We start from the raw sequence: 26653 nt of genomic DNA on the forward strand, positions 1-26653 counted from the left end.
TCTTACATTTTTCTATCATAGTAAATAGTGCCTTGGTATTCTTGGCATTAGATTCTAATTAAATACCTGTGAGAGAGAGGTCTCTGAATTTTCTTTTCCCCCAGCACTCTGGAGTAAGGCCATTTTAGGATAGACTTTTGCCAATATAAAATTTTTTTTATACTTTTAAAAACAATCATTGGCCAGTGAATATAATATGTGTGTACTACTTGTACAAATCTGCCCCAACAGAAGTTAATGTTACTAAATACAGTGGTTTCATGAGAAGGAAAGTGATGTATGTATGTATGTATGTATATATTTATCATCAATAAAGCATGACGCAGGGCTAGCTATATTAAAATCTGACTTTTGTTTTCCCAAGAGGACTTAAGACTTCATACATTTTATCACCTTTCCAGTTTTATATCACTTTCAGGTAGCTAATATGGACTACTAGTCACTGAGTTTCATGACCTCAATGTAAGATATTGTAATTCAAAAAACCAAAATATAAAAATAATAAAAACAATTACTTTAAAAGACCACTTTACTTTTACAAGTTTTCATCATATTTTATAATATTTCATTCTCTTGGCCCCAAAAGCTCTTGAAGAAGCTTAATGTGTTTCAGAAGGAAATTTTTTTCGCAATTGAAAAAAATATTTTTTTATGAGACTATCAGAAGGTATATCTCAAGCCCAGAAAAAAATATACATTTTTTTTTCATCTAAAGGGCAATGTCAATCTGAAAATTTTGTCCAAATTACACAGCCTTAATGAAGTAGCCTACTAGGAATTCAGTTCATACACACAAACAAATGAACCTGTCCAGACTAATTCCAAGGAACAAGATATTTGGCACATAGGCTAATTCCCTAAAAAGACACTGTAACAGAGATGGCTTTGGGGATTTGCAAGGCTCTCTTCCAGTTTCTTCCCCCATTCTATCCAAAATTCTGCATCATTATACTATATCTGCATCAAAACATAAAAAGATGTAAGCTGTGTTAGGTAATGACTAAGAATAATATTAGAAGAAAGAAAGGAAGAAAGAAAGGAAGGAGGAGAGAAGAGAAGAAAGAAAACTATTAACTAAAATACTATGTAGGATTTAGAAGCCAAGTCAATGGCCAGGGAATAGTTCATCTGTCTAAGCAGCGGCCCAGAAAACATAAAAAATGATAGAGAATAAGCCAAAACTATTTATGAGAGTTAGACTGCTACCTAGGGTGAGAACAGCACAGATGGAATTAATGAACAAGGCGCATATTTACCAGATCAAAATATAAGGCTTATTCTAATTTGAGAAAAATACCTCAAGCAAACCAAAGCAAAAGAGAATAAATTCACATCCAACTTCTACCTATAATCCCACCGGGGGAACCTCCTGTTGACTAACTGCTCAGGAGAGGTATAGGCTCAGATTTCTCCTTATCAAGCAAAACTCCTCTTTTCAACCTGTATCCATTTAACTTTAAAACTGTAACACACAGAGCTAGGTATGGTAGGGTGAAAAGACAAATTAAACGTTCCTTCAAGAACACTGCCTCTTTCTTTTCCCTTATTTTCTGCATAATCTTTGGGATAAAACCATTTACCACAGAGTAAATTACTAAGTACATTAAGTGTAGTTGAAATCGAAGCCAAGCACAGAAATGATAAATAAAACAGAAGCTATGCTGTTTTCACACTCAGGCTTTCAGAGAACATATACAACTTCACAGACCATACTTATTCAGTAATTTCCTTAAAAAGCACTAGCATGCTTTGCATGAAAGCCCCACTTCCAGGTTATTGCCTTCTACAGCACAGTAAGTGTTGACTTAATTTTTTTAAAGAAACATCGATGAGGTCAAAAGCCAGCTTTCAAAAGCCATATCCTCCACTCCAATAGGAAAGTCCTACATGTTTGTGATGAAAATTTATGCCAACCTACGTCAAAGGACAAACACAAGAGAAATAAAGAAAAGAAAAGAAGAAGAAGAAGAAGAAGAAGAAGAAGAAGGGGAGGAGGAGGAGGTAGAGGAGGAGGAGAAAGGAGAGAAAGAAAGGAAGGAAGGAAGGAAGGAAGGAAGGAAAAATGTTCCACTCACTTTGGTCAGTAGATCTAGGTGAAGGTACTCCAAACAGCTGGGTACTTGGTGGCAGAAACCAACAGAGCAGCTACAACAACTCTAAATTTCCTGGGAGTGGGAACTAATACAACAGTGCTGTAAACTGGACTGATGCTGTAAAGTGTGAAGGTGGCTCCCAGCCTCTCTCCTCCCTTTGCTGTAATATTTGAAGCTGGGACTTGGGCGAGCAAACCAAAATGCCTCAAGGTTAGGGAACTGACACATAAGAACAACCGATCACCGTCAACTAGGTTTTACATTGTAACCAATCAGTAATTTCCATCCTTGGCTTCTGCCTTTTCTATACAAAAGCCTCTAGTGGACACCTGTGAGTGGATCTCTTCAAATGGTTCACAGTCTGGTGCTGTTTGATTGGAATCCATTTTTGCTTCAATAAGCCGTTAAAATATTTAATGTGCCTTAGTTTATCTTTAAACAGATGTAAGCAGAATTTTAAAGAAAAATGTGTTTTTAGTAAACAAAAATGACTTTTACGGTTGTTTTTGTGTTAAAGATTCTATTGTATCTTTATTTTATTGTATTGAAATGTGTCAGTGCTTCCATGGCCAAGCTTGTCTGTTTGGGCACTCTCATAATTCATGTAGCTTACCCTAATGGTCTTGTGGGACTCTTGCTGTCTCCAAGTGCAGGGGTCTGCCCAGCATATGTTTTGTGATGTTCCAGTTAATTCTTCTGCTTTCTATTTTTGTAGGTGGAATTTAGATAACCAAATATCTTGGCCTCAGGTTAGTTTCTCTTCCTTCCCAAACTACCACTCTAATTCACCTGTTGAGTTTGTAAAATCACTGTTTTGAATTTCTGATTGTATCCTAAGGAAGCATATAAAATCATATATATAAACCAAGGAAAATAGCAAATGTTGTGAATTGGTTATTATGGAAGAGTAAATCCATCTGCCTTCTATGATATATTAAGAAATAGAGAATTTCTTTCCCACCTAAATTACTGTTTGTAATTTCTTGACTACTTTTCCATTTCTACTTTGTATTACATATATTTGCACACTAAATTTTAGTCTTTTTAAGGTCAGGAACAGATACTTAATGATTATCTTCTCTTATTGGTTCTAATACAATACTTCAAATGAATGTCTGAGAAGTATAAAGTAAATTACTTTGAGACAAAATTCTGTGGCTTTACAAAACGAATTTTAGCAAAGTAATACTTCTTTTTAAGAGTTTATTTAATTGACAGACAGAGATCACAAGTAGGCAGAGAGGCAGGAAGAGAGAAGGAAACAGACTCCTCACTGAGCAGAGAGCCCGATGTGGGCTCTCTGGGACCCTGGGATCATGACCTGAGCTGAAGGCAGAAGTTTAACCCACTGAGCAACCCAGGTGCCCCAACAAAGTAATACTTTAAAAGGATTTAAAAATAAAACCGAAGGGGGGGGAGGAGTCAATATGGCAGAGAAGTAGCAGGGTGAGACTACTTCAGCTAGCAGATCAGCTAGATAGCTTATCTAAAGATTGCAAAATCCTGCAAATCCATCGGCAGATCGAAGAGAAGAAGAACAGCAATTCTAGAAATAGAAAAACAACCACTTTCTGAAAGGTAGGACTGGCGGAGAAGTGAATCCAAAGCGACGGGAAGATAGACCCCGGGGGGAGGGGCCGGCTCCCAGCAAGCGGAGGAGCAACGGAGCACAAAATCAGGACTTTTAAAAGTCTGTTCCACTGAGGGACATTGCACCAGAGGCTAAACAGGGGCGAAGCCCACACGGGGTCGGCGTGGCCTCAGGTCTCGCAGGGTCACAGAAGGATTGGGGGTGTCTGAGTGTTGCAGAGCTTGTGAGTATTGGAACGGGAAAGCCGGCTGCAGAGACAGAGCCGACAGTAAGCTCGCAGCTCGGGGTTACCTTGAACCGGTCGCAGCCTCGGTGAGCTCGGAGCGCGGCCGGAGGTCAGGCAGATGGGAGATACTGGTGCTGTTCTCTGAGGGCGCACTGAGGAGTGAGGCCCCGGGCTCTGGGCTCCTCCAGGCCGGAGACCAGGAGGCCGCCATTTGTATTCCCGTCCTCTGGAACTCTACGGAAAGCGCTCAGGGATCAAAAGCCTCCTGAAAGCAAACCCGAGCAGATCACTCATCCCAGCCCCTGGTAAGTGCGGTGCAATTCCGCCTGGGGCAAAGACACTTGAGAATCAATACAACAAGCCCCTCCCCCAGAAGATCCACAAGAAATCCAGCCAAGATCAAGTTCACCTACCAAGGAGTGCAGTTTCAATACCAAGGAGAGCAGCAGAATTCCAGAAGAGGAGAAAGCAAAGCACGGAACTCATGGCTTTCTCCCTGTGATTTTTTTAGTCTAGCAGTTAAAGTAACTTTTTTATTTTTCATTTTTTTTCTCTTCTTTTACTAAAATTTTTTGAACTTTTACCCTTTTCCTTTTTAACGTTTTTTAACTAGTTTATCTAATATATATATATATTTTCTTTTTTATACTTTATTCATTTTCTTTTTTTAATTCTTTTTTTTTCCTTTCTTTCTTTTTGAACCTCTTTTTATCCCCTTTCTCCCCCCTCACGATTTGAGATCTCTTCTGATTTGGTTAAAGCATATTTTCCTGGGGTTGTTGCCACCCTTTTAGTATTTTACTTGCTCCTTCATATAGTCTTATCTGGACAAAATGACAAGGCAGAAAAATTCACCACAAAAAAAAAGAACAAGAGGCAGTACAGAAGGCTAGGGACCTAATCAATACAGACATTGGTAATATGTCAGATCTAGAGTTTAGAATGACAATTCTCAAGGTTCTAGCTGGGCTCGAAAAAGGCATAGAAGATATTAGAGAAATCCTCTCGGGAGATAGAAAAGCTCTTTCTGGAGAAATAAAAGAACTAAAATCTAACCAAGTTGAAATAAAAAAAGCTATTAATGAGGTGCAATCAAAAATAGAGACTCTCACTGCTAGGATAAATGAGGCAGAAGAAAGAATTAGCAATCTAGAAAACCAAATGACAGAGAATAAAGAAACTGAGCAAAAGAGGGACAAACAGCTACTGGACCACGAGGGGAGAATTCGAGAGATAAGTGACACCATAAGACGAAACAACATTAGAATAATTGGGATTCCAGAAGAAGAAGAAAGAGAGAGGGGAGCAGAAGGTATACTGGAGAGAATTATTGGGGAGAATTTCCCCAATATGGCAAAGGGAACGAGCATCAAAATTCAGGAGGCTCAGAGAACGCCCCTCAAAATCAATAAGAATAGGCCCACACCCGTCACCTAATAGTAAAATTTACAAGTCTTAGTGACAAAGAGAAAATCCTGAAAGCAGCCCGGGAAAAGAAGTCTGTAACATACAATGGTAAAAATATTAGATTGGCAACTGACTTATCCAAAGAGACCTGGCAGGCCAGAAAGAGCTGGCATGATATTTTCAGAGCACTAAACGAGAAAAACATGCAGCCAAGAATACTATATCCAGCTAGGCTATCATTGAAAATAGAAGGAGAGATTAAAAGCTTCCAGGACAAACAAAAACTGAAAGAATTTGCAAACACCAAACCAGCTCTACAGGAAATATTGAAAGCGGTCCTCTAAGCAAATAGAGAGCCTACAAGTGGTAGATCAGAAAGGAACAGAGACAATATACAGTAAGAGTCACCTTACAGGCAATGCAATGGCACTAAATTCATATCTCTCAATAGTTACCCTGAATGTTAATGGGCTAAATGCCCCAATCAAAAGACACAGGGTATCAAAATGGATAAAAAAACAAAACCCATCTATATGTTGCCTCCAAGAAACTCATTTTAAGTCCGAAGACACCTCCAGATTTAAAGTGAGGGGGTGGAAAACAATTTACCATGCTAATGGACATCAGAAGAAAGCAGGAGTGGCAATCCTTATATCAGATCAATTAGATTTTAAGCCAAAGACTATAATAAGAGATGAGGAAAGACACTATATCATACTCAAAGGGTCTCTTCAACAAGAAGATCTAACAATTTTAAATATCTATGCCCCCAACGTGGAAGCAGCCAACTATATAAACCAATTAATAACAAAATCAAAGAAACACATCAACAATAATACAATAACAGTAGGGGACTTGAACACTCCCCTCACTGAAATGGACAGATCATCCAAGCAAAAGATCAACAAGGAAATAAAGGCCTTAAATGACACACTGGACCAGATGGACATCACAGATATATTCAGAACATTTCATCCCAAAGCAACAGAATATACATTCTTCTCTAGTGCACATGGAACATTCTCCAGAATAGATCACATCCTCGGTCCTAAATCAGGTCTCAACCAGTATCAAAAGATTGGGATCATTCCCTGCATATTTTCAGACCACAATGCTCTGAAGCTAGAACTCAACCACAAGAGGAAGTTTGGAGAGAACCCAAATACATGGAGACTAAACAGCATCCTTCTAAAGAATGAATGGGTCAACCGGGAAATTAAAGAAGAATTGAAAAAAATCATGGAAACAAATGATAATGAAAACACAACGGTTCAAAATCTGTGGGACACAACAAAGGCAGTCCTGAGATGAAAATACATAGCGGTACAAGCCTTTCTCAAGAAACAAGAAAGGTCTCAGGTTCATAACCTAACCCTACACCTAAAGGAGCGGGAGAAAGAACAAGAAAGAAACCCTAAGCCCAGCAGGAGGAGAGAAATCATAAAGATCAGAGGAGAAATCAATGAAATAGAAACCAAAAAAACAATAGAACAAATCAACGAAACTAGGAGCTGGTTCTTTGAAAGAGTTAATAAAATTGATAAACCCCTGGCCAGACTTATCAAAAAGAAAAGAGAAAGGACCCAAATAAATAAAATCACGAATGAAAGAGGAGCGATCACAACTAACACCAAAGAAATACAAACTATTATAAGAACATACTATGAGCAACTCTACGCCAACAAATTAGACAATTTGGAAGAAATGGATGCATTCCTAGAAACATATAAACTACCACAACTGAACCAGGAATAAATAGAAAGCCTGAACAGACCCAAACCAGTAAGGAGATTGAAACAGTCATTAAAAATCTCCAAACAAACAAAAGCCCAGAGCCAGAGGGCTTCCCAGGGGAATTCTACCAAGCATTTAAAGAAGAACTAATTCTTATTCTCCTGAAAGTGTTCCAAAAAATAGAAATGGAAGGAAAACTTCTGAACTCATTTTATGAGGCCAACATCACCTTGATCCCAAAACCAGACAAGGATCCCATCAAAAAAGAGAGCTATAGACCAATATCCTTGATGAACACAGATGCGAAAATTCTCACCAAAATACTAGCCAATAGGATTCAACAGTACATTAAAAGGATTATTCACCACGACCAAGTGGGATTTATTCCAGGGCTGCAAGGTTGGTTCAACATCCACAAATCAATCAATGTGATACAACACATCAATAAAAGAAAGAACAAGAACCATATGATACTCTCAATAGATGCTGAAAAAGCATTTGACAAAGTACAGCATCCCTTCCTGATCAAAACCCTTCAAAGTGTAGAGATAGAGGGCACATACCTCAATATCATCAAAGCCATCTATGAAAAACCCACCACAAATATCCTTCTCAATGGAGAAAAACTGAAAGCTTTTCCGCTAATGTCAGGAACACGGCAGGGATGTCCATTATCACCACTGCTATGCAACATAGTACTAGAAGTCCCAACCTCAGCAATCAGACAACAAAAGGAAATTAAAGTCATCCAAATCGGCAAAGAAGAAGTCAAACTATCACTCTTCGCAAATGATATGATACTATATGTGGAAAACCCAAAAGACTCCACTCCAAAACTGCTAGAACTTGTACAGGAATTCAGTAAAGTGTCAGGATATAAAATCAATGCACAGAAATCAGTTGCATTTCTCTACACCAACAACAAGACAGAAGAAAGAGAAATTAAGGAGTCAATCCCATTTACAATTGCTCCCCAAACCATAAGATACCTAGGAATAAACCTAACCAAAGAGGCTAAGAATCTATACTCAGAAAACTATAAAGTACTCATGAAAGAAATTGAGGAAGACACAAAGAAATGGAAAAATGTTCCATGCTCCTGGATTGGAAGAATAAATATTATGAAAATGTCTATGCTACCTAAAGCAATCTACACATTTAATGCAATTCCTATCAAAGTACCATCCATCTTTTTCAAAGAAATGGGACAAATAATCCTAAAATTTATATGGAACCAGAAAAGACCTCGAATAGCCAAAGGAATATTGAAAAAGAAAGCCAAAGTTGGTGGCATCACAATTCCAGATTTCAAGCTCTATTACAAAGCTGTCATCATCAAGACAGCATGGTATTGGCACAAAAACAGACACATAGACCAATGGAACAGAATAGAGAGCCCAGAAATAGACCCTCAACTCTATGGTCAACTAATCTTCGACAAAGCAGGAAAGAATGTCCAATGGAAAAAAGACAGCCTCTTCAATAAATGGTGCTGGGAAAATTGGACAGCCACATGCAGAAAAATGAAATTGGACCATTTTTTTACACCACACACAAAAATAGACTAAAATGGATGAAGGACCTCAATGTGAGAAAGGAATCCATCAAAATCCTTGAGGAGAACACAGGCAGCAACCTCTTCAACCTCAGCCACAGCAACATCTTCCTAGGAACATCGCCAAAGGCAAGGGAAGCAAGGCCAAAAATGAACTATTGGGATTTCATCAAGATCAAAAGCTTTTGCACAGCAAAGGAAACAGTTAACAAAATCAAAAGACAACTGACAGAATGGGAGAAGATATTTGCAAATGACATATCAGATAAAGGACTAGTGTCCAAAATCTATAAAGAACTTAGCAAACTCAACACCCAAAGAACAAATAATCCAATCAAGAAATGGGCAGAGGACATGAACAGACATTTCTGCAAAGAAGACATCCAGATGGCCAACAGACACATGAAAAAGTGCTCCATATCACTCAGCATCAGGAAAATACAAATCAAAACACAATGAGATATCACCTCACACCAGTCAGAATGGCTAAAATCAACAAGTCAGGAAATGACAGATGCTGGCGAGGATGCAGAGAAACTACATTGTTGGTGGGAATGCAAGCTGGTTACAACCACTCTGGAAAACAACATGGAGGTCCTCAAAATGTTGAAAATAGAACTGCCCTTTGACACAGCAATTGCATTACTGGGTATTTACCCTTAAGATACAAATGTAGTAATCAAAATGGGCACGTGCACCCAAATATTTATAGCAGCAATGTCCACAATAGCCAAACTATGGAAAGAACCTAGATGTCCATCAACAGATGAATGGATAAAGAAGATGTGGTATATATACACAATGGAATACTATGCAGCCATCAAAAGAAATGAAATCTTGCCATTTGCGACAACATGGATGGACCTAGAGTGTATCATGCTTAGCGAAATAAGTCAAGTGGAGAAAGACAACTATCATATGATCTCCCTGATATGAGGAAGTGGTGATGCAACATGGGGGCTTAAGTGGGTAGGAGAAGAATCCATGAAACAAGATGGGATTGGGAGGGAGACAAACCATAAGTGACTCTTAATCTCACAAAACAAACTGAGGGTTGCTGGGGGGAGGGGGGTTGGGAGAAGGGGGGTGGGGTTATGGACATTGGGGAGGGTAGGTGCCTTGGTGAGGGCTGTGAAGTGTGTAAACCTGGCAATTCACAGACCTGTACCTCTGGGGATAAAAATATATGTTTTTAAAAAATAAAAAAAATTAATTTAAATAAATAAATAAATAAATAAAACCGAAGTATCCACAAACAAAAACAGGACACTATAAAACACTAACCCTAGTACCTATAAAATTGGTTTTATAAAGAAAACCAATAGCCTTCTGGCTTATGTTTCCTCAAGTCTAGCCTTCCTCTCCAGAGTCAGTTATCTGTCCTTCATTTAACTATGTATGTTTTTAATTCTTTTGGTTTATTTCATATCCAGAAATAATTTTCTTATACTGTATCTTGACATATCAGTTTTATGCATTTTAAAATTGATCTACTGTCAATGGTCAAAATTGACTTCTCAATAGTTACTTGACTTGACATAATAACATATGTGGATTTATATTATAACAATTCTCTCATTCCTTCCTATCTCAATATATTTAAATAATTTTTTTAATTATCTGCCACATTTTAATTTATATAATAATTTATTTTATTTTATTTTAGAGAGAGAGAGCATGAATGAAGAGCATAAAGGGAGAGAGAGGGAGGGGGAAAGAATCTCAAGCAGACTTCATGCTGAACACAGGCCCATGCAGGGCTTGATCTCATGATGCTGAGATCATGATCTGAGCTGAAACCAAGAGTCAGATACCCAACAAACGGAGACACCTAGGGGCCCCTAAGTAATATACTTTAAAGCAAATGAATATCAGTATCTTAAAAGTGAATCACTGTAGCAAAACTTTATTGATGGTGCCTAGTTGCAAAAAAAATCATCCCTTCTGCCTTAAATACAAGTCCTCTATTAGGGTCATTATGATTCCAGAAAAAACTGAATTTTCTAGAATGCCTTGCAAGAGGGGTGGCTAAGACAATATGAATAGAAACAGTTTGGTGAGGTTTCCAGAAAACATCTTTAAGAGAGCTAACTCAACTGATGGGTATACCATTTTGCCCTCCCTTTCTTTGTTTTCAACTTGGACGTGATGGTGACAGCTTATGTGATGGATAGCCTACACTAATGATTCCATGCAGGGGGATGCAGAACCTATAATAAGCAGGGATGATACAACCAAAAGAGAAAGAGAATGGGATCTCAGTGGTCTGTGGAACTGCCATACTATACCATGGCTACCTATTTCTGGACATCTTTTGAGAAAGGGAAAAATAATTCATTATGTTATTTATGACAATATTATTCAAGTTTTCAGTCATACCACCCATCTTATATTATTCAACTTGTATGTTGTCATATAGTATATATTAAATAGAAATAGGGAGGGGAATGGACAGAATACTGGGCAGAGAAATTTTGAGAGTGAACCTACCAAGGTAACTAAGCATTTCCCTGTGATTTGATCATGTCTTTTTTGATTTTGTCTAATTTTTTATACAAAATTACTATAGCAGTAGTATTAAGTGAGAAAACTTTAGAAACAGAAGCACTAGGGTGCACAGAACATCATTCTATTGCAGTGCACAGAGATATGGCAAGCAGGACTGGATATCAGCCTCTGGACATGAAATGCCTTACACCTGGCTATTGGGCTTTCAAAACCCAATAGGAAACACTGACTCTTTCCCTGGTGAAATTGAGTACAGGGCACTAAACAGTATGAGATGGGGGCAAGGTCTGATTTAGCCCTTTTGTGCCATCTCAGGTTTCATGTTTGGTGTGAAGAACAGCCTCAGCATCAAGCCTATCAGAAGTCATTATCTGAGGTTTACAGTTGCTGTTGAGAGGCATGGTGAAGAAATGAGAGTATTTTCTAATTTGTGCTTGTGTTTGGGGAAACACCAGACTCCATCCTGGTAGCATAGATGTTGGATCCAAATATTACTTTTAACCAGGACTGACTTTCTAAGCCAATTACAGAGACACAGCTGAGGAGTGAGATCTCAGCTTGGGGTTATCTTAAACCATGATCCATGGCATGGTCAGACCACTGCTCTTTGAGCAGGGACCCCACAAGTGGTAGATCCAGGGAGATTCACCTTCCTCCTCTGGAGGCAGAAATCTGCTAGGTTTGGAGACTACAAAAGGGGCTGTGCACCACAGACGGAAATGTTTGGTCACAGGTCAGGTGAGCCCGGAGCACGGCCAGAGACCAGGGAGACAGGAGTGATTGACACCTTTTCTCTGACAGTGCACTGAGGAGTGGGGCCTGAGGTCTCAGCTACTCTGGGCTGAAGATTAGGAGGCTGCCATTTTAATTCCTGTCCTCTAGAGCTCTACGGAAAGCTCACAGGGACAAAAACTTCTGAGATCGAACTCAAGCAGGTTTTTTAGCCTGGCCCCTGGCAAGGGCAGTGAAATTCTGCCTCGGGCAAAGACATTTGAAAATCACTACAGCAGGCCCCTCCCCCAGAAGATCAGCAAGAACATCCCAACAAGACCAAGCTCACAGATCAAGGAGAACAGCAGAACTCCAGAACTAGGGGAAAGCAACACCTGGATTTCATGGCTTTCTCCCCTGGATCCTTTAGTATGGAAAAGTTGAATTAATTTTTTTTAATTTTATTTTTTTCTTATTCTAATTTTTTAAAATTTTCCTCTTTTCTCGTTTAACATTTTTTAACTAGCTTATCAATACTTTTCTAACAAAAAAATATTTTTAAGCCTTCATTATTATAGTCATATTTAAACATTCATTGTATTTAACCTTATTTTTTATACACATATAGGGTTTCTTTTATTCTAAAAATTTTTGGAAAAAAAATGGGGGATACAATTTCTTATAATAGGTCAAAATATACCCTAAATCTAGCACACGGCTTTATTCTAGTCTCCAGCCTGAGCCCATTCTCTCTGCCTCCCTGCTTTTTTTTTTTTTTTTTTTTTGCCTTCTTTCTTTTTCCAACCAACTGATAAATCCCTTTCTTAGAATTTTTTTTTAATTTTCATCTTTACAGTTATATTCCATCTCTTCAACTGGTTTACCCTTATTTTTGTATATATGCATATTTGTAAAATAAGCATCCAGGAATACTATATAATTTTTTCTTTATTTAAAATTTTAGGAGAAAGTTTCTTCTAAGAGATGAAAATATGATCAAAATCAATTGGGTGGCTCTGTTCTATTCACCAGTCTAATATATACATATATATAGATATACATATATATATTATTTTATTTCTTTTTACCCCTTTCTTCCTTTCTTCTCCTCCCAGTTTGGGGGTCTCCTATGATTTGGTTTGTGTACATTTTTCTGGGGTCTTTTAGTATTTTATTCTTTCATTCATATATTCTTATCTGGATAAAATGACAAGGCAGAAAAATGTACCATAAAAAAAAAGAAAAGAAAGAATTAAAAAGAAAAAGAGTCAGTACTGACAGCAAGGGACCTAATCAATACAGACATTGGTAATATGTCAGATTTAGAGTTCAAAATGATGATTCTCAAGGTATTAGCTGGGTTTGAAAAAGGCATGGAAGATATTAGAGAAATCCTGTCTGGAGAAACAATCCCTTTTTGGAGAAATAAAATAACAAAATCTAACCAAGCTGAAGGTATTAAAAGGTATTAATGAGGTGCAATCAAAAATGGAGGCTCTTACTGCTAAGATAAAAGAGGCAGAAGAGAGAAATAGTGATATAGAAGACCAAATGATGGAGAATAAAGCTGAGCAAAAGAGAGACAAACAACTACTGGATCAAGAGGGGAGAATTCGAGAGATAAGTGATACATAAGGCAAAACAATATTAGAATAATTGGGATTCCAGAAAAAGAAGAAAGAGAGAGAGGAGAGTAAGGTATATTGGGAACAAATTATAATAGAGAATTTCCCTAGTATGGCAAAGGGAACAAGCATCAAAATCCAGGAGGCACAGAGAACCCCTCCCACTCAAATTCAGTAAAAATAGGTCAACACCCCATCATCTAATAGTAAAACTTACTAGTCTTAGTGACAAAGAGAAAATCCAGAAGGTAGCTCAGGACAAGAAGTCTGTAACATAAAATGGTAGAAATGTTAGATTGACAGTGGACTTATCCACAGAGACCTGGCAGGCCAGAAAGAACTGACATGATATATTCAGAGCACTAAATGAGAAAAATATGCAGCCAAGAATACTATATCCAGCTAGGCTGTCATTGTAAATAGAAGGAGAGATAAAAAGCTTCCAGGACAAACAAAAATTAAAAGAGTTTTCAAACACCAAACTAGGCCTATAGGAAATATTGAAAGGGGTTTTCTAAGCAAGGAGAGAGCCTAAAAGTAGTAGACCAGAAAGGAACAGAGACAATATACAGGAATAGTCACATCACAGACAATACAATGGCACTAAATTCATATCTTTCAATAGTTATTCTAAATGTAAATAGCTAAATGCCTCAGTCAAAAGATACATGGATCAGAATATATGCTGTCTACAAGAAACTCATTTTAGACTGAGGGTTTTCTCCAGATTTAAAGTGAGGGGTGAAAAACAATTCACTATGCTAAGTAACTTCAAAAGAAAGCTGGGGTGGCAATCTTTATAACAAATAAATTGGATTGTAAGCCAAAGATTATAATAAGAGATGAGGAAGGACACTATATCATACTCAAAGTGTTTGTCCAATAAGAAGATCTAACAATTTTAAATATCTATGCCCCTAACATGGGAGCAGCCAACTATATAAATCAATTAATAACAAAATCAAAGAAACATATCAACAGTAATACAAAAATAGTAGGGGACTTTAACATCCCCCTCACTGAAATGGACAGTTGACCCAGCAATTGCACTACTGGGAATTTACCCTAAAGATACAAACGTAGTGATCCAAAGGGGCACGTGCACCCGAATGTTTATAGCAGCAATGTCCACAATAGCCAAACTATGGAAAGAACCTAGATGTCCATCAACAGATGAATGGATAAAGAAGATGTGGTATATATACACAATGGAATACTATGCAGCCATCAAAAGAAACGAAATCTTGCCATTTGCAACAACATGGATGGAACTAGAGCGTATCATGCTTAGCGAAATAAGTCAAGCGGAGAAAGACAACTATCATATGATCTCCCTGATATGAGGAAGTGGTGATGCAACATGGGGGCTTAAGTGGGTAGAAGAATCCATGAAACAAGATGGGATAGGGAGGGAGACAAACCATAAGTGACTCTTAATCTCACGAAACAAACTGAGGGTTGCTGGGGGGAGGGGTGTTGGGAGAAGGGGGGTAGGGTTATGGACATTGGGGAGGGTATGTGCTTTTGGGTAAATTGGAAGGGGAGATGAACCATGAAAGACTATGGACTCTGAAAAACAATCTGAGGGGTTTGAAGTGGTGGGGGGGTGGGAGGTTGGTGTACCAGGTGGTGGGTATTATAGAGGGCACGACTTGCATGGAGCACTGGGTGTGGTGAAAAAATAATGAATACTGTTTTTCTGAAAATAAATAAATTGGGAAAAAAAAAAGAAATGGACAGTTGATCCAAGCAAAAGATCAACAAGGAAATAAAGGCCTTAAATGACACACTGGACCAGATGGACATCACAGATATATTCAGAACATTCCACCTCAAAGCACCAGAATACACATTCTTCTCTAGTGAACATGGAATATTCTCCAGAATAGATCACCTCCTGGTTCACAAATCAGGTCTTAACCGGTACCAACAGTTTCTCCTGAAACTGTTCCAAAAAAATAGAAATGGAAGGAAAACTTCCAAACTCATTTTATGAGACCAGAATTACCTTGATCACAAAACCAAAGACCCCACTGAAAAAGAGAATTACAGACTAATATCCTTGATGAACACAGATGCAAAAATTCTTACCAAAATACTAGCCAATAGGAACAGCAGTACATTCAAAGGATTATTCACCATGACCAAGTGGGATTTTTTTCTGGGCTGCAAGGTTGGTACAACATCCAGAAATCAATCAATATGATACAATATATTAATTTAAAAAAAGAAACAAGAACCGTATGATACTCTCAATAGATGCTGAAAAAGCATTTGACAAAATATAGCATCCTTTCTTAATCAAAACTCTTTCAAGTGTAGGGATAGAGGGTACAGTCCTTAATATCATTAAAGCCATTTGTGAAAAATCCACAGCGAATATCATTTTCAATGAGGAAAAACTGAGATCTTTTCTGCTAAGATCAGGAACATAGCAGGGATGTTCACTATCACCACTGCTATTCAACATAGCTCTAGAAGTCCTAGCCTCAGCAATCAGACAATAAAAAGAAGTTAAAGACATCCAAATTGGCAAAGAAGTCAAACTCACTCTTTGCAGATGATATGATATTCTATGTAGAAAACTGAAAAGACGTCACTTCAAAACTGCTAAAACCCATACAGAAATTCAGTAAATTGTCAGAACATAAAGTCAATGCACAGAAATCAGCTGCATTTCTATACACTAATAACAAGACAGAATAATGAGAAATTAAGGAGTTGATCCCATTTACAATTGCACCCAAAACCATAAGATACCAAGGAATAAACCTAACCGAAGAGGTAAGGAATCCATACTCAGAAAACTACAAAGTACTCATGATTGAAATTGAGGAAGACACAAAGAAATGGAAAAACATTCTATGCTCATGGATTGGAAAAACAAATACTGTGAAAATGTCTATTCTACCTGTAGCAATCTATACATTAAATGCAATCCCTATCAAAATACCACCTATTTTTTAAAGAAATGAAACAAATAATCCTAAAATATATATGGAACCAGAAAAGACCCCAAATAGCTAGAGGAATGCTGAAAAAGAAAGCCAAAGTTGGTGGCATCACAATTCCAGACTTCAATCTCTATTACAAAGCTATCATTTTTGTGCTGGCACAAAAACAGACACATAGATCAATGGAACAGAATAGAGAGCCCAAAAATGGACCCTGAACTCTATGGCCAGCTAATCTTCGGCAAAGCAGGGAAGAATGTCCAGTGGATAAAAGCTTCTTCAACAAATGGTTTTGGGAAAATTGGACAGCCACATGCAGAAAAATTAAATTGGGGGCGCCTGGGTGGCTCAGTGGGTTAAGCCGCTGCCTTCGGCTCAGGTCATGATCTCAGGGTCCTGGGATCGAGTACCGCATCAGGTTCTCTGCTCAGCAGGGAGCCTGCTTTCCTCTCTCTCTCTCTCTCTGCCTGCCTCTCAGTCTACTTGTGATTTCTCTCTGTCAAATAAATAAATAAAATCTTAAAAAAAAAAGAAAAAAAAAATGAAATTGGACCATTTCCTTACACCGCACACAAAAATAGACTCCAAATGGATGAAGGACCTCAATGTAAGAAATGAATTCATCAAAATCCTTGAGGAGAACACAGGCAGCAACTTCTTTGACTTCAGCCGCAGCAACTTCTTCCTAGAAACATTGCCAAAGGCAAGGGAAGCAAGGGCAAAAATGAACTATTGGGACTTCATCAAGATCAAAATCTTTTGCACAGTAAATGAAGCAGTTAACAAAACCAAAAGACAACTGACAGAATTGGAGAAGATATTTGCAAATGACATATCAGTTAAAGGGCTAGTATCCAAAATCTATAAAGAACTTATCAAACTCAACTCCCAAAGAACAAATAATCCAACCAAGAAATGGGCAGAACACATGAATAGACATTTCTGTAAAGAAGACATCCAGATGGCCAACAGACACTTGAAAAAATGCTCCACATCCCTCAGCATCAGGGAAATGCAAATCAAAACCACAGTGAGATATCACCTTGTACCAGTCATTCTAAAATTAACAAGTCAGGAAATGACAGATGTTGGAGAGGTTGCAGAGAAAGGAAAACCCTTCTACACTTCTGGTGGGAATGTAAGCTGGTACAGTCACTCTGGAAAACAGCATGGAGGTTCCTCAAAAAGTTGAAAATAGAGCTACCATGTGACCCAGCAATCACACTACTGGGTATTTACCCTAAAGATACAAATGTAGTGATCTGAAGGGGCACGTGCACCTGAATGTTTATAGCAATGTCCACAATAGCCAAACTATGAAAAGAACATAGATGTCCATGAACAGATGAATGGATAAAGAAGAAGTGTTATATAAATTCACATTGAAATACTATGCAGTCACCAAAGGAAATGAAATCTTGACATTTGCAATGGTATGGATGGAACTAGGATGTATTATGCTGAGCAAAATAAGTCAATCAGAGAAAGACAATTGTCATTATCTCCCTGATACAAGGAATTTGAGAGGCAGAGTGGGAGGCTTGGGGTATAGGGAAGGAAAAAATGAAACAAGATGGAATCAGGAAGGAGACAAACCATAAGAGATTTTTTTTAATTTATTTATTTATTTGACACAGAGAGAGAGATCACAAGTAGGCAGAGAGGCAGGCTGAGAGAGAGAGAGACAAGCAGGCTTCCTGCTGAGCAGAGAGCCTGATGCGGGGCTCGATCCCAGGACCCTGGGATCATGACCTGAGCTGAAGGCAGAGGCTTTAACCCAGTGAGCCACCCAGGCACCCCGATAAAAGACTCTTAATCTCACAAAACAAACAGAGGGTTGCTGGGAGGGTGGTATGGTGGTTGGGTTATGGTCATCGGGGAGAGTATGTGGTATGGTGAATGCTGTGAACTGTGTAAGCCTGATGATCCACAGACCTGTACCCCTGGGGAAATCATACATTATATGTTAATAAGTTAATAAAAAATAAAATAAAATAAAAATCAGTATAAACTTTTTAAAAAGAATTATAAGAATACATGCTGCTGCTATTTTATTTCCTCCCTTAGATAGAGTTACTGAGGTTTATATTATTCTTTAAAAAGTCAGATTCTAAATTTTAAAAAAAGTCAAGTTCTCTACTGTTTTTTAAAATTTTATATTTATTTATATTCCTGCTTTACTTCATTGTATAATTTTTTCCTAAATTTTTAATTTATGCATTGATTTTTCATTCTGAGAGATTTTAAATGAAAAAAACCATTATTTTTATACTTAATAGTTAAAGATCAATATATTTTATAATTTATCTGATCCTATTTATTACTCTATATCATTTTAGGCTACAGTTTGTCTTTAAAGCAGTTACTATGAATGACATACTGTGTTAGTCCTAATGTCTGAAATTACTTAATTTCATAGTCAACCTTGATAAATTTGCTTTATTTTAGGAGTAGAATACTAGGTTGACAGTAATGGAGTCTTACAAGGTTGAAAATATTACTTCATGGTCTTCTGGTATTTGTTGCTACTGATGAAAACTTTGCTTTTCCTCTGTAGAAAATCTTTACTCTTGGAAGCTTTTAATTTTTCACTTTCTCACTGATGCAACAAATTCAGCATAATCTATTTAGGTGTGTATTTATTTTGCTTACTCTGCTCTACATGTAATGTAACAATTTTATTCAATTCTGAAACAAATTCAGTCATTTTTTAAAAAATATTTTATGCCAATTCTGAATTTAAGATAAATAAATCAATAGATATATACATATATAAAATATGCATATGTATTATATGCATTTTTATGCTGATAGAGATAGATCAGTCTCTATCATTTATCTATCATTTATTTATTTTATTTTTCTAAAAATTTATTAGATTATTTTAGAGAGAGAGAGCAGAAGAAGAGGCAGAGGGAGAGAAAGAGAATCCTCAAGCAGACACCCCACTGAGCATGGAGCACAGCACAGGGCTTAATCCCAGGATTCCAAGATCATGACCTGAGCCAGAATCAGGAGTCAGACACTCAACCAACTGAACCACCTAGGTGCCCCTTTATCATCTATTTATATCTATAACAAGCAGAACTCTCCATTCAAGTCATTTAGCTTTCTTCTTCCAGGAAATCTATTCATTAGATCTGTCAACTATCCTCCATAGCTATCAGTGTCTCCCCTGTTTTATCTTTGTCTCTTTTTCCTCTTCTCTAAAATTAGATTTTATTTTTGAACCTTAACTATGCAGCTCTGATTTTGTTTTCTGTAGAGGTGATACGACTCTTACTGTAAATACTATGTTTGAATGTTCTCATTTTTTTTCTTACTTCTTTCTTTTACCTTGTCTCCTCAGTTGACTTGTGTTTTTATTATTGCTACTATGTGTGTGTGCATGTGTCTTGTTTTGGAATGCAAAGTAATTGTTTACCATTTTTGTATTACTTTGTGAAATGACTTCTTAAAATATGTTCATTTTTAATTATTTTTATATGCTATATTTACATGCTTCTGTTATTGCAAAATGTTTCAGAGGTAATTTTTTTGTCCTATTAGGTAATTATGAATCACAATAACTCTAACCTGGTCTTCAATTTTTGCCCAAATAATGTGAGGGAAGTATAGATGAGTCTACTCCATGTTTATTTGGACAACAGTTTGCTTAAGCCCCTATAATATAATTATGATGGCCAGAGAATATCATTTTTTAAGAGAGGGAGGGGAAGAGGCAGTGGAAGAGAGACACTTCTTAGCAGGCTCCATGCCCAGGGCAAAACCAAATGAGAGGCTCAATCTCACAACCCAGAGACCATGACCTGAGCCAAAATTAAGAGTTGGACACTTAACCAAGTGACCCCAGCACCTCCAGAAAATATAACATTAGATTTAGTCTCAGTTGCCTGATGGAAGTAGGAAAACCTTGAACTGTGTTCATTTCTTTTGTGACTTTCTAGATAATAATCTGTCACCACAGAACTGCCATGTATAATATACCACTCTAGCAAGTTTTGAAAATACCCTTTCTCTTCACAGCGGGATTCCAGTCTGATTTCTAGATGACTTCCCTGATTGAGAAATAACTGGCTACTGAGTGCAAAGACATATAAGCTAAATGTTGTATTTTGTTTTGAATTTAGTGAGTCTTCATGTATTTTTTACTATAAGACAAGTATGGAGGTGTCTCCAGGAATATAGTCTCTACCATCTTTTGACAGACTTCTGCATGGAAGCTCCTCAAATGTCTGATGATACTAGAATTTTTCCTACATCTTTTTAATTTGGGCCTCAGATTTTTATCATTTGTGTTTTATAAGGTGACTCCAACATCCAATTGAATGTTGGATCCAATGTCATTTAGGTTCTACCCACAATTCCAGCACTCATCTCTTCCAGTTGGGTGAGGTGTATATGATTTGCCAGTTTTCTTCTTAATTCTCAAAATACTCACCATTATCACTGGAAAGGCATTTGTGTGTTGACTCCTGATGTTCAAGTTAAATTTGTTCTGGATTTTACATACACTGCACAAATTACTTGCAATTTCTACTAAAAGACTGGAATTATACTTTAATACTAATACTGATTTTTTTTTAACTTGAGGTGAGTAACACTCAAGACTTCCCCATTTTGTGATGACAAATGAATTGAAGTTGCATTAAAATCTGGAATTATCCTCTATCATTTTGCTAAAATAGATGACTTTATGTTCCAAGTTTTTCTCTCCACATTACATTGAGGTTACTTAAGGAGGGTACAGCTATTTATTTAATGAACTTTATCCTAACCCAGTACCTATTGATTAATTGAGAACTGAAACTCATTTTCTGTCATATAGTCTATATTACTATTTGCTTTAAATTGATTAGTGTTTTCATTTTTACTTAGTACTCAACTCAAGCAGTAAGTTTTTTGCAACAGGTTAATTACTAACCAAGACATGCCTCGCTCATTGACACTATATATTTACTTGCACTTTCTCAAATGTTAATTAAGAGTATATTTGTATTTTGTAACTACACAGATTTTATTTATTGCTTTCATTTAACCTTTAGAAAGTATAATTCCTATGCCATTATTTTATACATACTGAGCTCTTTAAGCAAGCTCCATAATTAATGGCTTGGCCCCTGAGACACTGTCTGTCTCTCTCTCTTAAACACACACACACATACACACATACACACACTCATGACACACATTATTAATCTCAGTTGCTTTAATCATTTTGATTAAAAATTCTAGAGACCTGCTGCTAATATAACTTTTACTGTTACCACCTCCAGCATTCTAGATCTAGAAATCCATCCCTGTAGTGGGGTTTTTGCTAGATGTAAGGTACTCAATTGGACCTCATGTTAAAGATCTGCTGATTCCATGAGGAAGAGATGTTTCCGTGACATGAGTTTCCTTCTTCTATGTTATGTGTAAACATTTGAGTCCCATAATGGGCAAAACTGCCTGGCCCAAAGTGTTACAGCTTTCTGGTGGGATCAACCCACATACAGGCTGTCATTTTACTCCAAACCCCTTCCATAGCATTGAGTTGGTGGGTTGGGATGAATTCTGAGGTCAGCACTTCCCTCTAGTCTTGATGAGAAGAAAATGTGCTGAATCAGATTCATTTCATCATAATGGTAAGTTCCTTCTCAGATTCATCTTTATCCATTCCTGTAAAAAATCTTATTAAAGCTGTCTTGTGAGATAAGAACTATTACCAATTTTGTTAACTCAAGAAATTAACATGATTCTAGGAGTGCTATTGATCTTTTTGTGTATTTGCTTTCTCAAGCCTCCTCCCTAATAACTTAATAGCAGAAATCACATCTTTTACACTAAGCTTTACAATCCCTGCTCTCAGTACAGTGCTTGGAACATAGAGAGTGCCCAAGAGCACTGTAGTTGTCTAATTGATGGGTGCATAGTGAGGCTTCAGTATGTCAGCCCTTCCACCCTCTACTCCATTATTAATGCAAACAGATATATGAGAAACAGAATGATGAGTGGGGAGATAAAAATAAACACCTTTAAATAGTCTCAGCGTGAGGCCTCTGTTCCAGTAAAATACTATAACATTTGTCTCTTTTGGTTATTTCAGCCAGTTTCAGAAAGGCATCAAGGGAGAAATCTGTGGGAGTTTTTAGCCCATTATTATACTGCTGTCTTTTCAGGTAACACCTATTTCCCCCAGTCTAGCTTTGTCTACTTGGTTTCTAGATATTCTAGGTTTTATTTTTACCATTTTAGATCTTTTTCTTCTCAAGATTATATCATATTTTTTTCCCATGGCTCCATCATCCATCGTCCTTACTTCTCCTTGGACAAAATTTCTCTGGGTAACCCACCTGCTGAATACATAACTAGACATCCCTCAGGCACCTCAAGCATAGCTCAAACCAAATTCATTATATCTTTTCCAAATACTTTTCCTTTCCCATAAATAACACTTTGAACTTTTCAGATTCCTAAGCAAGAAACCTCCCTATTCACCACCAATCTATTCTTTAGACCTAGGGATAAATAGCCCATTTATTTAATACCCACTATATTACAAGATCTGTGCTAAGCTCCAAAATATAAAGCCAAATAAAATGTGATGCCTGAACTTATTTAAATAAAAGAGTAAACAAACAGCTAAGGTACTGTTGTTGAATTCTGTGATATATCTGTGCATACAAGAATATAGGACCATAAAAGTGCCATCTAAATCTGATTAGACATTAAGAAAAGACTTTTAAATGAGAAGAGGTTTTGAAAGAAATGTAGAAATTAGCTGCATGAGAAAAGGGGAGTGCTATATTTAGTCAAAGGAAAAATAACATTAAAATATATAAATATGAGCTATGATATGTTAAAGGAATTAAAAGAAGTGGGCATGGAAAACATATGGGTAAAAAACACAAAGAGAGTAAGACCAGGAGCATAGATAGTCCTGATCAACGAAGACTTAAAAACTGCAGGAAAAGTGTGTGTGTGTGTGTGTGTGTGTGTGTGTGTGCGTGTTTTATAGAACTAGTAACTAATAGGTGAAAAAAAAAAGAGTTTTCTGAAATATTAGCAGTCAAAATAAGAAATCATTTGTTCTAAGAATGAACCAAAAGTAGGAACATGGAAGAAGTGAATCAGCACTAACTTTTCTAGCAGATTAATTTGCAATGGAAGAAAAAAAATGGGACAAAACATAGGGGACATCCATAGTGAAAAATGTAAAGATTAGAAGGATTTAATCATATTTACATGCTGAAGAGAAAAATGGTGGTGATGAAGAAGCAGCAGAAGACACCAGAAAGAATAAGGAATTTATGTCTAGTACCCCAAGGAATTAGGAGGAACCATATTTTTGAACATTCATGTTCCTATTCAGATAGAAGGAAATGGAAATTATTTTAGGTTTTCCTTATGCACTGGTCTCAAATAACACTAAGCAGGTTCTTCTCAGACTTCTTTCGTTCACTATGTCTGCTCTAAATCCTTCACTGAACAATTTAAAGATACCAACTCCATTCTCTGGATTGCATGATGTATCATGGAAATCAGTCACTCAAAATTTTTCATTGCATCCCAGTTTGGTAAATGATCCCTAAGTTGTTAGCTTACTTATAAAAGTTAAGAAGCATTAAGTTAGATGTGGCTTCAAAGCAATTACCTAAAGGAAATAGAGTTATCTTTCCACGCCAGATGGCTAAATGTCTTTGGACTATCTACAGCCTTGTGCTTTCCCTGGAGTGTTAAAAACACCCTGAACTGTAAAGTAATTCTTTCTGAAACTGTAACTTTTCAGGAGTCAAAAGAGGACAATGAATATCTTATAGCAAATTAAAAATCCCTTTACAAAAATGATCAGGAAATTTGAAATAAGTGGTAGCTGTTAAAATTTGCATTTAGTTCTACATTTCACTCTTGTCTGAACACTTGATCCCAAATGATTTATAATACTACCTGACAAGATTATTAAGTATCAGGCACACTAAGTGTATTATCATGAAGATTGATGGCTTCACGTGATTAATGGTGACTTTTATTATTCAATATTATTTATTTCATTTTATAAGTTCTAATCAAGCTTATCAAATTTGTCTCTCTTTTTTTAAAGATTTATTTATTTATTTGAAAGATTGAGAGGGGGAGGGAAGTGGGCACGGGCAGGCAGAGGGAGAGAAAATCCTGAAGCAGACTCCCTAGAGAGAACAGAGCCAGACCTGGGGCTCCATCTCAGGACCCTGATGTCATGACCTCAGCTGAAACCAAGAGTCAGATGCTCAACCGACTGCACCACCCAAGCGCCCCTCATCTCTTTTCCAATGAAACTCACACCTCATTGCTGTGCCCTATACAGAATGTCTAGAGAATACAGATGGAAAACTTAATGTAATTATTTCAGTGATAAATTGTTATTCAAATGAGCTTTACTAAATTTGGAGAAATACAGCAAAATAACCTTTAGTCTATCGTTCTAAATAGTATATATTTCCTCAATTGCCATTTATAAATATTATGAGTTGGATGAGTTTAAAGTAAGGTACCGAACATGTCAAAATCAAGACAATTAATTGCTGTATTAGCAATCAATGCCACTTGGTAGTACGAGGTAGTATTTAGGAGACCAAACAGATCATTTTATTTCATTTTCATAATTAGAAGCATGTGTAATTAAATTTTGTCTTAATTCTATAATGTAATAAATATCTTATAGTGCATACAGTACCCAACTTATGATGATGTGCCTTACAATTTTTTGACTTTATGATGGTGTGAAAATGTTACAAATTCAGTAGGAACTATACTTGAATTTTGAACTTGGATCTTTTCCCAGGCAAGCACCATGCATACAATACTCTCTCATGAGGCTGGGCAGTAGCAACAAGCTTCAGCTCCAAGTCATCCACACAATCAGAAGGTAAACAGCCCACACACTTACAACCATTCTGTACCCGTACAGCTATTCTGTTTTTCATTTTCAGTACAGTATTTAATGAATTACATGAGATATTCGACACTTTACTATCTAGTGGGCTTTGTGTGAGATGATTTTCCTAATCATAAGGCTAATGTTAGTGTTCTAAATAAATTTGTCAAATAAGACCAAGCTATGATGTTCAATAGGTTAGGTGTATTAAATGCATTTTCAGCTTAATGATATTTTCAATTTCCAATAGGAATATTGGGACATAAACTCAGCTAAGGGTAGAAAGACATATGTTAGAGAATTTGTAACAATTTTGAATCACTTTGTGTTTTTCTTCCAGTTATAACTTAAAGATGAATAACTTAAATTCTTTAAAGTCACATGTTTCAAAACACAGTCCTAGAAAAATTGAAAGAAAATAGAATTAAAGAATTGGTCATACATAGAAACTCTATACAATCTAATATAAATACTCTACTGCATGTGACCATGTTTATATTTTTAATATTTTTACTAAATTCTTCAGATGCAGTCTAAAGCACAATTTTTTAAAAGACTACAAAATGTATATTTCAATTTAAATTAAATGTCCAGAAAAGGCAGATTTACAGAGACAAAAAGCAAGTCATTGTTTGCCTAGGCCTGGGGGCAAGAGTGAGAGGCATGATTGAGGGATCTTTTGAGGGTGACAAAATGTTCTCACACAGGCTCGAGGAAATGGCTCACAACTATATAAATACAGGAAAACCTCTTATACTTTCACAATGGATGAATTTTATGAAATGTAAACTGTACTTTAATAAAGTTATTGTTAAAAAAGGACTTTTTATTTTCTAGCCATTTTGAAGCACAAATTCTTTTGAAGCCAATGCTGAGTAATCAAAAGTAGAATCAATGACTTAATATTGGGAATTTTTTATAACTTAATTGTTATTATTTTTGTTTTTATGTGTTTGTAAATACCATTCAACATCCAAGAGGTATATAAAATAATTTCATAAAAGTACAGATTGTGTGCTGTTGATGCACATTTGTATGTGTAACTGTAAAAATCCCCTTTTCTCCATAGAGTTGAGGGTCCATATCAGGGCTCTCTACTCTGTTCCACTGGTCTATGTGTCTGTTTTTATGCCAGTACCATGCTGTCTTGGTGATCACAGCTTTGTAATAAAGCTTGAAATCAGGTAAGGTGATGCCGCCAGCTTTATTTTTGTTTTTCAACATTTCCTTAGCGATTCGGGGTCTCTTCTGATTCCATACAAATTTTGGGATTATTTGCTCCAGCTCTTTGAAGAATGCCGGTGGAATTTTGATCGGAATGGCATTAAAAGTATAGATTGCTCTAGGCAGTAT

The sequence above is a fragment of the Neovison vison genome, chromosome 11, assembly GCF_020171115.1.
Source record: "Neovison vison isolate M4711 chromosome 11, ASM_NN_V1, whole genome shotgun sequence".
NCBI classification, from domain to species: Eukaryota; Metazoa; Chordata; class Mammalia; order Carnivora; family Mustelidae; genus Neogale; species Neogale vison.